The 18,705-nt window shown below is 35.8% G+C and overlaps 1 long non-coding RNA gene across 2 annotated transcripts; it reads left to right on the top strand.

Annotated features, from left to right (window-relative positions):
* The first annotated feature begins 4,748 nt into the window (after positions 1-4,748).
* LOC134648458 (uncharacterized) lies at positions 4,749-17,508 on the top strand. 2 transcript variants are annotated; one of them, XR_010096891.1, is made up of 3 exons: positions 4,749-5,174; positions 8,666-8,852; positions 17,360-17,508. It is a non-coding gene; the product is annotated as an uncharacterized LOC134648458 (long non-coding RNA). The 2 variants fall into 2 exon arrangements; XR_010096890.1 differs by having other exon boundaries at positions 4,749-5,258.
* Positions 17,509-18,705: the final 1,197 nt, after the last annotated feature.

The raw sequence follows: 18,705 nt of genomic DNA, 5'->3' as shown, positions 1-18,705 counted from the left end.
AGCTCTCCCAATTGCCACCTCCACCCAAAACTTTGTAACCGGGCAGTCGAGGCGCTCGGCCAACACCCTGAGAAGACTGTTGCTGCTGCCGCGCACCCGTCTCAGCATGGAGGCGATTCTTTTCCGCCTAATGGCGAAAAAATAAATACCTATATATACCTATTCCCCAATTATATGAACTTGGCTGACAATATTGTACTTTTTACAATCTTTTAATCAGGATTTACCAGTCTTACGGTAAAATTTTCAACAGATTAGTTTTATAGTCAAAGTATAAACTTATCCCTCTGTCCCCAGTTATCCCACTTGATGGTATGTACCTACTTCAGATTGCCCTGATCCCGAAGATGGACACAAAAATGGACATTAGAATTCACCGACATTCTGAACCGAATACACATTAAGCCCGTCACAGACGGAGCTATAATATATATTAGGTAGGTATATCTTATAGTATACCTACCTCATACACACACGACAACGATACCAAAATATATTTTTTTTTCGTCATAACATAAACCTCGTCGTTGCCTGTCTAGCACCTACATTGTGAGAGAGACGAAATATACCAAAATATATCGTAGACCACTCATTGCGAATTTCCTACTTTCCGCACTTGTATCGTTAATAATTATTTTCCTTTTGGGAAGAACAAGGCCTAAAATTAGCTCAAAATGTATATAAGGTTCATTTATAGCGATTGTCGCCGTGCCAAGGCTAGAACTAGTCAAGTAGCTTGGAATTGGTATTTTAGTACATAACTATGTATTTATATGTATATTGAACTAGCTTACAATTTTTATAATAGATAATTATGTAATGTGTAATGTTTATGGAACTGTGATAAAAAGTGAAATTATTAGAAATACACTGACAAAAAATTATTATTTATTGAAGATGTGTTAAATATTTGTAAATTGGTAAATTATAAATATGCATGTTTGTTTCTGTTAATAATTAAGTTTGTGCAAAATTGAATTAAGCCACGAAAAAATAGCATTTCTAAAAGTATGTACTTATGTTATAATATAATTTTAATTCTGATCATAGTTTTTCTTCTGTGACCTATAAGTTTTCTTATCATATTTACTACGGTACCGCGTAGTAAATTGTGTTGTAGGACTTGTAGGTTATGTAGGTATATACTATCTAAAGAACTCGTAACAGTCTAGTCGTTTTGTGTTTTATTCACAAAGTGCAGCTCTAATGCATTTAGCGCGAGCGCGAAAATGACAAATCTGTGATTTATACAGAGTGGCTTTAAGTCGCTTAATGAACAAACAACTATATATAGGTAAATATGAGGCGATTATTGTGTGAGTCGCTCATATCAATTGCCCCACGCTTCTATAAACAAAATTCTTAACAAGCAGTCAATGAAACGTGAAGGTCTTGGCTCATTGCCGCAACATTATTGTGATACATACGGTGTGTAGGTAGACTGTGTAGTACTAAACCTATAATTACGAACGTAGGAAGTAATGGAGTGTATCCGAAACGCTTATTTAACGCATGCACTGCCAACGTTTTCGTAGCGCTACGCTCGTAGCCGATCCCAGCGTTTCTCGCTTTGTAGAGGAAAGCGACTACGAACAGAGAACCCACCGAGCGGATTACCGGCATTCAATGAGTTTAATTAACACATTCACTGCCAGGAACCCGCCTAGTGGGCGCTCGTAACTTTTGCTCAGATGCCAGACAACCCGCTAGACGGGTTGTTGCTATAGGTACCTACATATAACAACGGGCTACGCCAGTGCTAACCTAGCGGGCGCACATCGCCACGGCTAGCAGGGTTGAAAGTAGTGTTAATTATTATATTATTAAGAGGAGTAGGTAGCTACTGTACTGTTTAGGTAATTATTCGTCTGGCAGTAAATAACATATGTTACCTAGTAACTCGTTGCGTTTAACTTAGGTATTGAGGATTTTAAAGTTACCAAGAGCGCATTTTCTAAATGACGTCTATATAATTTTCTAAGATGGTGACCGTGTATTACTTATTTTTCAGATTCAGATTTTTATTGGTACAAAAAAATACAGATATTTTGTGTATGTTGTCATTCTATGTACCTAATTCGTTTCGGAGGGGGCTTACTAACATTTATCTACTTTGGGTTTCCAAAAGTAAAGTTTTAGAACTTAGTTTGACCATAGAGAAATATAGTAAGAAGAGTGCTCACTCCATACATTAGTTCAGACTATTAATTTTAGTGTCTACATCCAGCATCGAGTAGCGGAACTATCAGTACTGCTACTTGACAATAGATGTAGCACCGACCGGAAAGTCTTATCTCAACAGCATAAGACTTTCCGGTCGGTGCTACATCTATTGCTAAGTAGCAGTACTGATAGTTCCGCTACTCGATGCTAGATCCAGGGGTCGGACAAAAAGTGCGGATGACGTCAAACCACTTATAGGATGATTTCAAATAGTATTTTTGATTTTCATAAACAATTATCACTTATCATTTATCAACCTCTTTATTAAACGATATCGCCACTTGAAATGAGTAAGTACGTTTTTGACTGACACATTGTCAATCAGATGAACAATAAATTGACTTCGTTATTGTTTAGCTATTGTATCTTCACGATTATATTTAGCTAAAATTTAGCTAATTAAAAGTATAATAACATCAAATTATCTTTTTTTATTTTTACTAATCTTACCTACTGTTCCCACTTTTGACTATTAAACCTATTTATCTGAGGATCCCACAGACTTGTTCTAAGTGTTCTAACTAATTTCAAATAATTATACCTTATGGTAACAAGTTTCGTGAAATTTATTTTTCACCTCAGAGGCTCGAACAAGGGTACTTTGCTACTTGTGAACACAGATACACACAGCAAAAACAGTGAGCAAAATCGCATTTTGCTCACTAAGTGAGACAAAATGAGCAAAATGCGATTTTGCTCACTCAGTGAGCAAAATTCGATTTTGCTCACTGTTTTTAAGTAGCAAAGTACCCTTGTTCGAGATGCTGAGGTGAAAATTTAATTGTTGGCATATCTTAAGAAAACATGAGTGAATAGAGGTAAGTGATGAAGAAGGAATACATTTTTCGGGTTCTCTAATATGTTCTCACTGCTGAGGTGAAAAGTTTTGTGAACTACACGAGATCAAAGTTATTTACATCTCGTGCGCTTTTGAGTCCCTTACTACGCTCAAGATTCTAAATTAGATTTGACTCGCTACGCTCGTGAATCTATTATAGAATCTTTCGCTTGCACGGGACTCAAAATAAGCACTCGAAGAAATATCAAACTTTGATCTCTTGTTGTACAAATAACTATTATTCACTACATCACCCTACCACCTGTATTATTAATTCCATGGATTTATTTACGATTATTTTGTTACTTCATTAATACTACTTTGTTACTACATGTCACACGGAAGTTTAAATACGAACTCAAACATCATCCTGTGTGCAAGATTACGTCATTTTTACGTCATCCGCACTTTTTGTCCGACCCCTAGTAGATACTAATAGTCTTTTTGGTACTAAAACTGATGTGTGGAGTGAGCGCTTTATGTATTTTTAACCGACTTCCAAATCTAAAAGGAGGAGGTTATCAATTCTGTTGTATGTTTTTTTTTTTTTTTTTTTTATGTTTGTTACTCCATATCTCCGTCATTACTGGACCGATTTTGAAAATTATTTTTTTGATTGTATGTATATGCATACAGATTGGTCCCGTTTTTGTCAAAACCCAGTTCTGATGATGGGATCCATGAGGAATCGAGGGAACTCCTCAAATCTTAAAGGCACACATATAGTGATTTTTGTATTTTCATCAACAAATCAAGCATATACATAAAAAAAAGTGACATTTGATGAAGTGGAACTGCTGATGATGATCAGAACAGAACTCTTCAACGACGCATAGTTCACGTTTGGCGATTTGTCCTCTTCGTTATGTTTGTTAAGCAAGTTAAGTTTTTAAGCCACAATTTTGTCAAGCTCGAGTTCTGATGATGGGATCCACGAGGAATCGAGGGAACTCCTCCAATCTTAAAGGCATGCGTATAGAGATTTTTGTATTTTCATCAGAAAATCGAGCATTTTCATTAAAAACTGTCGCATTTGATGAAGTGGAACTGCTGATGATGATCATAACGGAACTCTTCAACGACGCATAGCTCGCATTTGGCGATTTGTCCTTTTCGTTATGTTTGTTAAGCAAGTTAGGTTTTTAGGCACATTTATGTCAATCTCAAGTCCTGAACATGGTATCCATGAGGAATCGAGGGAACTTCTCAAATCTTAAAGGCATCCGTATAGAATTTTATATATTTTCATCAGAAAATCAAGCATTTACATTAAAAACTGTGGCATTTGATGAAGTGGAACTGCTGATGATGATCAGAACAGAACTCTTCAACGACGCATAGTACACGTTTTGTGATTTTCAATTTCGATTTTGACTTGGATTGGGCCCCGGACTCCGGACTCGGACCCGTACTCGGACTCGGACCCAGACCCGGACCTTGACCCGGAAAACCACTATGATACCTAAACTAAATCAACCACTATGATTACCATAAAATGTATATTACCAAATAAAGTATAAGCACCGTTAAGTGGGTTAGGCTAGTAGTTAGAGAAGTCGGTTTTTTTCTATTAAAGATTATTTTTCTTAAAAATTATTTTCTCTATGGTTTGACTGCGTTATATTTTAGACCTTTTACATTAAAGCAGAGTGGAAGTGTAATAGATAACGCGATAATAAGTGAAAATTGGTAGATGTACGTATTCTGAACCTGATTTATGGTGAACGCTAATAGGTGCTTACTTACATACTAGTTCGTGCGTGTAATCATCATGAAATCGATGCATTAATTTCGAAAGAAAATTATAACAAGCCATCAATCAATTGTATAACGTAAGCTTTAATCCACCTCGTTAAAACTGCACACAAAGTAATAAATAGTGATTTACATATATAGGTCGCTGTAATCATGACTGTCGCGTTGCTTCACTGACAAATTCACTAGTTGCATTTATCGTATATAATTATACCAATGCATGTTAGGTATTGAAACATCCGTTCCAGATTATGCAAGGTAATAAAAGTGAAGAAAATTCAATTTTCAGCTCATTCACGCGTTATAATAGACGAGTTAAGTTGTCTTAGTAGCTGACCGATATAGGATGTGTTTAAAGGTATATACCTAAGCAAAGCGAACGAAAATTGCACTGTGAAAATGGAACAAGTTTTAATTTTTCTACATACATCCATATAGATAGGTAGGGTATTTTATTTATTATTTTTTTGATAGTTTAAGACAATTTGGTCTATTTTCACAGATTGCATTTATTTATGTATGATGTAATGTTATGTTTTAATGCGGCAATATATTATTTTATATATTGCACAGTCAGCATTATACAGATAGTGATGCAAATCAATAACTTACGACTTAATGATGGCTAAAGCGGCCAAATATCCCGGACACATCTTTATTCCTATAGTAACAAACGTGCCACTGTATTGTGCACTTTGGCCGTTACTAACTATATGTAATGCTGACTGTACTAAGTAATTAAGGAACCCTTTTTACATGTGACTGACGAAGAATCGAGAATATTAGATAAAAAAAAGCAAAGCTCTTCTGGCATATGTACAGTTTACAAAACGCATTAGTACCTATAATAAATTAGATATGTACTTGAGTTTGACAGCTATTTGCCTAGGTATGCTTAATCTTTATGATATTGAATGACCAGGATTATCACTCATGTAAATAAATAATAAACTCGGCAAACATTACGTAAAGTAGCTAATATTACAAAATATCAAATACCTATGGAATGTGTATCCGAACTACTACATACATGAGTGGTATTAGTTAACTTTATTAGTATTTTATAACTATAACGTCTATAACGTCGTTGTCATCGGCGCCTTAAGTAGGTATATATTTCATTCACCAAAAACTCTTTAATTTTCTTCTATTAAATCGTCCTGTGGCTTTGATACAAAATGAATTATCCACGATTGCTGCACTGTTGATCAGAGTGCTGCTGGAATATACAGTATCGCTTAACAAAATGTTGTTGACTCCAAGAAAGAACTAGATCAAGCATATTGTCTTACCACCAACACGTAATACTACCTCTGAATAACTGAATCGTGCTTTTGGCGGTGAGGAATAACAACATCCTTTCTAGGACGTAGAAAAATACACAATATTTTATGTCATACTTATTATAAGCCTGTACAATACCATTTTTTTTTCATCTGAAAATAAATATTTCCCTCTGCAGCAAAAGGTTGGGGTCATTCCAGGTGATTTCAACAAATCGAGTGTGCCGTATGATTTTTGATTTGAATAAAAAAAATTGAGGATATTCTTCATGGTGGCAGAAGTGCTGAACCACCACCAGATTTTTTTTTTATCTTTTAATTTCCAAGGTTTGCCCATTCGAAGTTAACAGTGGGGTTAAATTCCTGCTTGTACAAAATTAGACCTAACTTTTTTTCTATAAAAGGTAACGAAATAATTATTACTTTTTTTGATTAGGTAAGAAATGTGGATATTATACTGTATGACAAAATTTATCTGAATTAACTACAAAAAAAATGGTGACCACCCGAAGTGTATACCTAATTGGTCAATTATTACAATTTTAAATTGGTTCTTGTGCCAACCCTGGTGCATATCAAATATTACTTTTTTCTGAAATATAAAGTACTTGCCGTGTTCATCTTGTAAAATAAATATAATTGTGTTAGATCAATTACATCTAATAGAAAAATATAAGTGAAAATTGAGAAATTCGAAAAATGCTCATATTTGACTCTAAAAAAATCCATGTGGAAGATTCTTAATTTAGCCGTGTAGTGAATAACCGACGCCTCAACCACGCCGTGGTACTGACAAATGGTGTTTATAATTGTAATACCTGTACGTTTAATAAGAAGACTTCTGTCGGTTTCACTTATTTCATTTATTGTTTTGAGTCATGATGACCTCGAAAAAGTCGTTTGATGACAATCTTCCCCTCCAAATATTCCAATTGAACAAGGCTCCATTGTCGAAGTAATTGAATTGTCAAATAAATACTTCTTCTTGTCAGTGATATATAACGAACAGTCAACTATTAATAACACAAGCACTTACTACAAAGAGTTTGCACCACTTCATTATCTCCTAGATAAATACGATTTCCTATAGAACTTCGATAAGGATTATTGGGCCGTTTACTTATGTTCGTAATTTAGCCATGTAACATGCAAATAAAGCTTGTTAACAAGTCAGGAGGCGTCGGTTATTCACTACACGGCTAAATTAAGAAACATTCGCAAGTGATTCACAATCCTTGTCAGGTAACAGTGGATTGTCGAATTTCTACCCTCATTAAATTTACAAATGAAATTATTGCCATGTCAAAAAAAATATTTGAACATAAAAAACGTAAATAATATCCGTATGACCAATTACCGTCCCATTTTTATTAATTTATAACATAAAACATTTTGTATCGATAGTTGTAAAAAGTAGTATGTTAAAAAAATCATATTTCAAAAAATAGGCAAAATAACAAAACTTTTTTTTCTAAATCTAATTAACGAAGATATCTGCTATATTTGCTGACTAAAATCAAATTTTTATTTTATCTTCCACATGGATTTTTTTAGAGTCAAACATGAGCATTTTTCGAATTTCTCAATTTTCACTTATATTTTTCTATTAGAAGTAATTGATCTAACACAATTATGTTTATTTTACAAGATGAACACGGCAAGTACTTTATATTTCAGAAAAAAGTAATATTTGATATGCACCAGGGTTGGCACAAGAACCAATTTAAAATTGCAATAATTGACCAATTAGGTATACACTTCGGGTGGTCACCATTTTTTTTGTAGTTAATTCAGATAAATTTTGTCATACAGTATAATATCCACATTTCTTACCTAATCAAAAAAAGTAATAATTATTTCGTTACCTTTTATAGAAAAAAAGTTAGGTCTGATTTTGTACAAGCAAGAATTTGACCCCACTGCTAACTTCGAATGGGCAAAACTTGAAAATTAAAAGATAAAAAAAAACTGGTGGTGGTTCAGCACTTCTGCCACCATGAAATATATCCTCAATTTTTTTTATGCAAATCAAAAATCATGCGGCGCACTTTTTAATTCAAATTTGTTGAAATCACATGGAATGACCCGAAATTTTAAAGAACGTTTGCGCTTGTGTATGAAAGCCAAATAATTTTTTTTGAACATAATTACTATAATTACCTAGTTTAATTTTAATTAATTTAATGATTGTAGCCTTAGTTTCTCCAAAATGTCTTAGATGCAGTGGGTCACTTTTAACCGTTGTTTAACAATCTACTACCTCAGTAGGTATACATTTCCGTTTCCTCGAAGGAAATTCGGATTACATATAAACTACGATTTGTTAAAAATCGTAGTTGTAAATACGATAGGCTAAGAATAAAAAATCACTAGAAAATTTGCTTTGCGAAATCCGTAGGTATCTAAGTACATACTATACCTACCATACCCATCCAGCGGGGCAAAGCGGCCAGCCTTCTGGGCACCCTACCGAGCGACTACGACTTAGGCCAATTTTTTTATTTTAAAGTTGTAATTTGTTTTACAAAAATAAATATACCTAATAGAATATATTTTTACTGATTAGGTACTGGTGTTATATTGCTCACTCGGCCTAATATTAAATTGTTCTTGGGGAGTTGAAGAATCTACGCCAAAGAAGGGAGCACATCTCGAAGCAGTTATTGAGCCGTCCGATAATTCCTCCGAAGTTGACTTGAACGAAGACTCCTCCATCTGGCAGTTCTGGCGGCCTTGGAAATTATGGAACTGGGGTAATGTTCTGTAAACTGTATGTCACTTGTTATTTTTAGGGTTCCGTACCCAAAGGGTAAAAACGGGACCCTATTACATTACTAAGACTCCGCTGTCCGTCCGCCCGTCCGTCCGTCCGTCCGTCTGTCACCAGGCTGTATCTCACGAACCGTGATAGCTAGACAGTTGAAATTTTCACAGATGATGTATTTCTGTGGCCGCTATAACAACAAATACTAAAAACAGAATAAAATAAAGATTTAAGTGGGGCTCCCATACAACAAACGTGATTTTTGACCGAAGTTAAGCAAAGTCGGGCGGGGTCAGTACTTGGATGGGTGACCGTTTTTTTTTGCTTGTTTTTTGTTCCTTGTTTTGCTCTATTTTTTGTTGATGGTGAGGAACCCTCCGTGCGCGAGTTCGACTCGCACTTGGCCGGTTTTTGTATCTTAACTTAATTTGGACAAAACGTTGCGTAAGACGTGTAAAGTCCAAGACAATATGTGCTATTATCTACGAAAAGGGACCTTATTGCCGATGGCGCTTACGACACTGACATCGATAAGCAAAAAACGTAGTAGTTTAAAATTGGGGATTCTGGCACATGTTTAGTTGTTTTGATTCCCAATTTAGCAATTAAGTTTCTTTGAATGCTGGAACAGTCAATATTGCTGTCTATCCAATGCGGAGGTCAATTTATGTTATGTGACGCTGATGAACTGATCAGTCATGTTGTGTTAGAAAACTTAAATCGGATTTAAAGGTCCCTTTGTAGTTTTTTTATAAATAACTCTTAAACGGTGACCTGTAGCAAAAATGTTCTGATACATAAGTAATCTTCATAAAATTGTCTACATTAAATATTCTATACGCATTTTCGCTAGGATCAATATTAAAAAAAATATTTAAGGGAGAAAGTTAATTATAATCAATTGTTAATATTTTTTGTAAATAACTCGTAAATGGTGGCCTGTAGCAAAAAATGGTCTAATACATAAGTAATCTACATAAAATTTTGTACATTAAATATTCTGTACACTTTTTCGCTGGGATCAATATTAAAAAAAAATTTAAGGGAGAAAGTTAATTATAATCAATTGTTAATATTTTTTGTTAATAACTCGTAAACGGTGGCCTGTAGCAAAAAATGTTCTGAAACATAAGTAATCTACATCCAATTTTCTACATTAAATGTTCTATAAAAAAATTGGGTAGGTTCAATATTTAAAAAATATTTAAGGGAGAAAGTTAATTAATGGGAAGTTAGTGCACTGAGTTGTCCCTTTTGTCCCAGGCGATGCCGCTTGACACAATTGTTCCTTGGATCATACTTAATTGATCTGAAGTCTTAACCTGGATATTAATTTTTGACTTCCCCCCCAAAAAGGGAGAGGAGAAAAGTGGTTCCGGCGGTACACTGCGCTCTGTTTGATATAAAGCCGCAATCCCATGATTGATTGACATACTTGTTCTCCCAGAAGGAGGTTCGTGGGGTATTAGTCTTTGGTACGGTCGTATAGAGGGCGGCTGGGTGACCTCCAGAAAATTCCGACTTTTGGTCTACCGCTTCCGGTCAGAAAAATGTTTGACGGCCCGGCCAAACGGTCGGACCTAGGTGGGGGGTGCTCAACCAAATGTCATAGAGGGACCCTGGCAGTTTTTGACGTCGCCATTTTTTTTTCAAAATGGCCGACTTTTCTATTTTAATTTTTTCAAGTTTGTCCTAGCGCGCTGAAATTTTGGTCACGGAAACTCGGGGTCCCCTAGATTCCTATGAAAAATTCTTTTTTTGAAAAATGTTTTAATTGCGGAAAAACTGGGCACTTTTATTTTGTACGGCAACTTTTAAACGGTGCGTGATAGGTGGGGGGTGCTCGACCAAATGTCATAGAGGGCCTCTAGGGAAATAAAACTGCATTGAAAAAAATCAAAATGGCAGACTTTTTTTTTTAATTTTTTGAAGTTGGTCTGAGCGCGCCGAGATTTGGCATGGCAAGAGATAGAGGCCTCTAGATTCCTATAAAAAAAAATATTTTTGGAAAAAACCCAAGATGGCGGAAAAAATGGCAATTTTAATTTTGTATGGCAGCTTTTAAACGGTGCGAGATGGGTGGGGTTGCTCGACCAAATGTCATAGAGGGCCTCGAGAGTAATGGAATAGGGATGATGACACATGTTGAATTTTATAACAAAATCTAGTAAAATAACGAGCAATTTATGACAATAATGTGGATATTAAAATAAAATATTGAAAAATTACAAAAATACAGGACCTGAAAGTTTCAAAATTTAAGTTTTTTTTTAACTTCCAAAAACGATAAAAGTAAGGGTACCATTCGATTCCTTACATTTTATCCAAAAAAATATTGTATGGCAACTATATACATAAACGCAATATTTCACCGACAAAAACGCAATTTTCTTGTTTTGTCCATACTACTCCATACTACAAGATGGGCTCCCAGAGACCTTGACGTCACGGTCCCTTGCCGTTTTGTATAGGGCGTTTCGCGAGTGAAGTGCGACTGTCGGCCTTTGACTACAATTTCTGACTTTTGTGTTACTTTAATGCAATGGGTCCCATATAGACATTTGATCCTAAAAACAAACCCGATCGATTGATACCATAAATGAAAATTAGTCATGTAGCCTATTGCATTCAAAAATTTTCAAAATGGCCGACTTTTTTTCGGCGCTTCGCCGACGCTCGCTTATCAAGACAGTTGACTTGGTAGAACGCTTGGAAGCGCTGCATTCACGCAGCTCGGCCTTCGGCCTCGCTTTAAATTACTGGGGGTTGCACGCTTGGGAGTCGGTGTGAAGGCTCCGGGCCTTTGGCCCTCCGTCGGGGTCGGCCTTCGGATTCCCAGCCTGGAGCTCGCCCTTCGGGCTCGCTTAACACAGTTTTTGTATAGGATTTTGCTTGGTTCGTCAGTCAGCCGCATGCCAAATCTCAGCGCACTCGGACCAACTTGAAAAAAAAAGTCGGCCATTTTGAAAATTTTTATATGCAATTCCATTTCTCTCGAGGCCTTCTATGACATTTGGTCGAGCAACCCCACCCATCTCGCACCCTTTAAAAGCTGCCATACAAAATAAAAATTGCCATTTTTTCCGCCATCTTGGGTTTTTCCAAAAATAATTTTCTTCGTAGGAATTTAGAGGTCTCTATCTCCTGCTATGCCAAATCTCGGCGCGCTCAGACCAACTTCAAAAAATTAAAAAAAAAAAGTCGGCCATTTTGATTTTTTTCAATGCAGTTTTATTTCCCTAGAGGCCCTCTATGACATTTGGTCGAGCACCCCCCACCTATCACGCACCGTTTAAAAGTTGCCATACAAAATAAAAGTGCCCAGTTTTTCCGCAATTAAAACATTTTTCAAAAAAAGATTTTTTCATAGGAATCTAGGGGACCCCGAGTTTCCGTGACCAAAATTTCAGCGCGCTAGGACAAACTTGAAAAAATTAAAATAAAAAAGTCGGCCATTTTGAAAAAAAAAATGGCGGCCTCAAAAACTGCCAGGGTCCCTCTATGACATTTGCTCGAGCACCCCCCACCTAGGTCCGACCGTTTGGCCGGGCCGTCAAACATTTTTCTGACCGGAAGCGGTAGACCAAAAGTCGGAATTTTCTGGAGGTCACCCAGCCGCCCTCTATACGACCGTACCAAAGACAAATACCCCACGAACCTCCTTCTGGGAGAACAATTATGTCAATCAATCATCGGATTGCGGCTTTATATCAAACAGAGCGCAGTGTACCGCCGGAACCACTTTTCTCCTCTCCCTTTTTGGGGGGAAAGCAAAAGTTAATATCCAGGTTAAGACTTCAGATTAATTAAGTATGATCCAAGGAACAATTGTGTCAAGCGGCATCGCCTGGGACAAAAGGGACAACTCAGTGCACTAACTTCCCCATTAATTAACTTTCTCCCTTAAATATTTTTTTAAACATTGAACCTACCCAATTTTTTATAGAACATTTAATGTAGAAAATTGCATGTAGATTACTTATGCTTCAGAACATTTTTTTCTACAGGCCACAGTTTACGAGTTATTAACAAAAAATATTAACAATTGATTATAATTAACTTTCTCCCTTAAATATTTTTTTAAATATTGATCCCAGCGAAAAAGTGTACAGAATATTTAATGTAGAAAATTTAATGTAGATTACTTATGTATCAGAACATTTTTTGCTACAGGCCACCATTTACGAGTTATTTACAAAAAATATTAAGAATTGATTATAATTAACTTTCTCCCTTAAATATTTTTTTAAATATTGATCCTAGCGAAAAAGCGTATAGAATATTTAATGTAGACAATTTTATGAAGATTACTTATGTATCAGAACATTTTTGCTACAGGTCACCGTTTAAGAGTTATTTATAAAAAAACTACAAAGGGACTTTTAAATCCGATTTAAGTTTTTTAACACAACATGACTGATCAGTTCATCAGCGTCACATAACATAAATTGATCTGAACATTGACTGTTCCAGTATTCAAAGAAACTTAATTGCTAAATTGGGAATCAAAACAACTAAACATGTGCCAGAATCCCCAATTTTAAACTACTACGTTTTTTGCTTATCGATGTCAATGTCGTAAGCGCCATCGGCAATAAGGTCCCTTTTCGTAGATAATAGCACATATTGTGCTTTAAGTTTGACAGCTAAACGAGATGGCGCTGTACGACTCCGTACATTATGCATGCATTATGCGATAACTATTCCATTCTTAGATTTTGACTATTAAAGCTAAAGGTGAATATTTCGATTCGAACCTTAATCTCATAAATCTCTCAAACCACACGGTTGATTTCTCAAAGCGTGCCAGCTGTGCTAATTGAAAGAAAACAAAGCTCGTTCAAAAGCGTTTATTCTAGGGTAAGAGCACCAGTGGCCAGCCAGGTACCAGTGGTCAGCCTTTTGAGTCGTTTATTAACCGACTTCCAAATCTAAAAGGAGGAGGTTATCAATTCGGTTGTGTTTTTTTTTATGTTTGTTACTCCATATCTTCGTCATTACTGGACCGATTTTGAAAATTTTTTTTTGATTGTATGTATATGCATACAGATTGGTCCCATTTTTGTCAAAACCCAGTTCTGATGATGGGATCCATGAGGAATCGAGGGAACTCCTCAAATCTTAAAGGCATACATAGAGTGATTTTTGTGTTTTTATCAACAAATCAAGTATATACATTCAAAAAGTGACATTTGATGAAGTGGAACTGCTGATGATGATCAGAACGGAACTCTTCAACGACGCATAGTACACGTTTGACGATTTGTCATCTTCGTTATGTTTGTTAAGCAAGTTAAGTTTTTAATCCACATTTTTGTCAAGATAGAGTTCTGATGATGGGATCCATGAGGAATCGAGGGAACTCCTCAAATCTTAAAGGCATGCGTATAGAGATTTTTGTATTTTCATCAAAAAATTAAGCATTTTCATTAAAAACTGTCGCATTTGATGCAGTGGAACTGCTGATGATGATCAGAACAGAACTCTTCAACGACGCATAGTTCACGTTAGGCGACTTGTCCTCTTCGTTATGTTTGTTTTGCAAGTTAAGTTTTTAAGCCACATTTTTGTCAAGCTCGAGTTCTGATGATGGGATCCACGAGGAATCGAGGGAACTCCTCCAATCTTAAAGGCATGCGTATTGAGATTTTTGTATTTTCTTCAGAAAATCGAGCATTTTCATTAAAAACTGTCGCATTTGATGGAGTGGAACTGCTGATGATGATCATAACGGAACTCTTCAACGACGCATAGTACACGTTTGACGATTTGTCCTCTTCGTTATGTTTGTTAAGCAAGTTAAGTTTTTAGGCACATTTATGTCAATCTCAAGACCTGAACATGGGATCCATGAGGAATCGAGGGAACTCCTCAAATCTTAAAGGCATACGTATAGAATTTTATATATTTTCATCAGAAAATCAAGCATTTACATTAAAAACTGTGGCATTTGATGAAGTTGAACTGCTGATGATGATCAGAACAGAACTCTTCAACGACGCATAGTACACGTTTTGTGATTTTGAATTTCGATTTTGACTTGGACTGGGCCCCGGACTCCGGACTCGGACCCGTACTCGGACTCGGACCCGGACTCGGATCCGGACCCGGACCCGGACCTTGACCCGGAAAACCACTATGATACCTAAACTAAAAAAAACCGGCCAAGTGGAGGGTTCCGCACCATCAACAACAAACAAGCAAAAAAACGGTCACCCATCCAAGTACTGACCCCGCCTGACGTTGCTTAACTTCGGTCAAAAATCACGTTTGTTGTATGGGAGCCCCACTTAAATCTTTATTTTATTCTGTTTTTAGTATTTGTTGTTATAGCGGCAACAGAAAGACATCATCTGTGAAAATTTCAACTGTCTAGCTATCACGGTTCGTGAGATACAGCCTGGTGACAGACGGACGGACGGACAGACGGACGGACGGACAGCGGAGTCTTAGTAATAGGGCCCCGTTTTTACCCTTTGGGTACGAAACCCTAAAAACCACTATGATTACCATAAAATGTATACATATTACCAAATAAAGTATAAGCTCCGTTAAGTCGGGTTAGGCTAGTAGTTAGAGAAGTCGGTTTTTTTCTATTAAAGATTATTGGTCATAAATATCTGGTATATTTGTTTAAACAAATCGCGAGTAGTCAAATAGGAGCTTTGATTCCTTATTGGTTAATACGTCACACGACAGGTGCGGTGAGGGAACGGGGGGAAGAAATATACTCGTTCATACAGGTGCTGTTTGTCGACGAGTGCAATAGTGTCATGTCCGCCATATTTTTTAATGCAAGTGGTGTTCTCTTAACAGGCAAGAAAAACTATGTTTTAATGTTAAAAGTTATTATTTTTGTTAATGATTGGTTTATTTATTAGTTTATCTATTAAATTGCATTATATTTGAATGAAAATATCAATATTTCACTTATAAATTGAGGGGGCTGGCCACTGGATAACACTTTTTTTCAAAGAATCCAGTGCCCAGCCCCCCACGGCTGACATTTAGGTTATTCGTTTATTTTATTATTTTCGAGCCAATGCGACCGTTAGGACCGTTAAATTTACATTTTCAAATTTAGTTAGGCATGCCCTAGTCAATTTAAAGTAAAACCCAGTAGTCAGCCGTATTTGAAATAACGTTTTAATGCGGCTGAGCACTGGGTTTCGCGGATCCAGTACTCAGCCATTGACCTTGCTTGGTACGTCGCTGCCAAAAATATGTCCACATTTTTAAACCCTATCTCATTGAAATAAGGTTCAAAAGTGTATACATATTTTTGTCGTTAACTATACATAACTATCTTTTTGCTTTTTTCTGGTCGGTATATGACTTTGTTTATTAATGATAATTAGATCTGCATAGACTCGATTAATTATTTTTTACCGAATACCTACTAGGAACATAATTATATATTACCTGATTTACCTCGTTAATTTTTGACGGATTAATTATTACACAATAAATATTGCGATTCTTAGTTTGCAAAAATAGTGTTAGATAATTAAGTACCTATGGCCAACAACTTTCGTGTCATAATAATAATGACTCCACGGCCGATTCGGCCACGGCGACTGCTTCAACTCCGTTGCTGTCTCTGGTGTGAAAACTACAACTAACTACAATAACAATAACTAAAATTATAAATATAAAATAGATATTATAACATCGTTGATTTTGATATATGCAAAAAAAATTAAACTAAAATTAAAAGCTACAACTAACTACAATAACGATAACAAAAATTATAAAGAAAAAATAAATATTATAATATCGTTGATTTTGATATAAATATTAGTGATTTTGATCTAATTATTATGAATTGTTTATATAGGCTGAGTACTGGGTACACATAGGCTGCTTACTGGATTTTGGAGGCTGACTACTGGAGAAAAGTGCCACTTTTTGTTTAAACTTAATTAGAGATATTATAAAGAGGATTGTTGTTTTTTTAAATATTTTGTTTTAAAACTATGATAAACAATTGATCTAACCATGTCATTTGTTTAATTATCCGACTAATCCTGTAGAAATGCCGAACGTTCAAACTTAAAAAAGTCGTTATAAGGCTGACTACTGGTGCCTTTACCCTATCTTTATAGATTAAAAAATCATTTTAGTGTGTTACATGACCCAATTTATAAATCATAAATTGGGCAATGTAACACACTAAAATGGCTTTTTAAACGAGCTTGTTTCTTCTCACTCAAAACGGACACCGTCCTCGCGATGCTCAGCAGTGGGCGATAAATGGCCGATAATGATGACGATTGTAAAAAAAAACAATGCCTTTGTTTAACAAATGATGAGTGAAAACTGTTTACTCCCTTTCCTCATCGTCTTCGGAAAAACATCTGGATAAATACCCGCATTTATTTGTGATTGTGTAGTGTTTATTTCACCACTTTTAACTAGTGAATAGGTACCTACTTATTTACCTACTTCTTTTACCATTTTACTAATAAGTCTAATGACCCATTTTTTCTGCCATAGGTCGCAATTTGATGAACGAAGAATATCATGAAAATGCGAAGAGCAGTTATGGATACGGCAGACACGGGATGTTCCATCGAGACCAAAAAAGATCTAAGATTAAAAACAAAATAAAATTCCTTGTTAAAATACACCAATTTCAAACTTAACGACATTATCTCTTGTCATTAGACTAATGACTATCTAGATTAATTTCCAGATTGTTGTTAAGCCTACTTTTCCTGTAGGAAGTTCTAATAAAATACAGACACGCTAAGGTATGTACAAGTAAAGCGATTGCTGTCTCTACATCTACATTTTTGCTGAACACTTTCTGCAAAGAAGGGTGAAGGAAAGATGACATTATTAGTCAAATTCTTTTCGATTTTTACATGTGGATAAATCGTTTAACTCGTAAATTGCCATACCCTATTTACGTTCAGTCACCTGAGTCACTCTTATGGTTTTAGTATTTAAAATAACCAAACATACATTTTATGACAGTTAAAAGCCCTTTGAATGATGTACGGCGCGCGGTGCGCCGCCCTTTTGAAAAAAATCCAAGTACTTACCTACCTACTGAATCGATAAAAAAACTATTTAATCATTGAACCTTCTCACATAATTTCACGTGAGAATCAGTTGAGAGTTGCGACCAGTTTAATTAGCCTAAGGACCTGTAGAGGAGAACATTCGGACATAGGTACGAAAGCATTTTTGCACAAGCTGAAACGAAGGTCTCGTTGACGCTCAGTCAAAATTTTCTTAGGTAACTATGTTACCATTGTCGCTTGGCTGACGAGACCAAATAACAAAAAAGTTGGTTCACCCTTGTACTTACTACCAAGTGGTAGTAGTGGAAAAATGGTGCCATACCTACATAAAGTTGTTGTTGTCCAGCGGGCCTAAGATGGTCAAGGTGTTATCGTCTGCCATCGTGGCTTATTATTCTCTAATCCCTAAATAATATTATATACTTATTCTAAAGTAACTCTGTTCTCTCTTCACGCTTAAACCGCTGAATCGCTTAAGATGAAATGTGGTATGGAGATAATTCGTGGCCCGGGAGAGGACATACTTGGGCGTTTTTTTGTTGTTGTCCCCTACACTATTTTTTCAAATTGGGATTTTTTATGTTATTTCTACTCAGAATCACGAGCTCTTTCTAGATATCCTAATATTAGAAAAAAAGTGTCCTAAGGTTTTTATTTCCATTACGTCACCATTTTTCATAGACTTTGTATGGCGGTCGCGGAATGGAAAGATCGAAAAATGTATGGAAATTTTGGGACACTTTTTTTCTCCTATTAGGATAGAAAGAGCTCGTGATTCTGAGTAGAAATAACATAAAAAATCCCAAATTTGAA

The sequence above is a fragment of the Cydia amplana genome, chromosome 5 (genome assembly GCF_948474715.1).
Source record: "Cydia amplana chromosome 5, ilCydAmpl1.1, whole genome shotgun sequence".
NCBI classification, from domain to species: Eukaryota; Metazoa; Arthropoda; class Insecta; order Lepidoptera; family Tortricidae; genus Cydia; species Cydia amplana.
The sequence above is the reverse complement of the archived record's forward strand: the minus strand, read 5'-3'. Positions and strand labels throughout refer to the sequence as shown.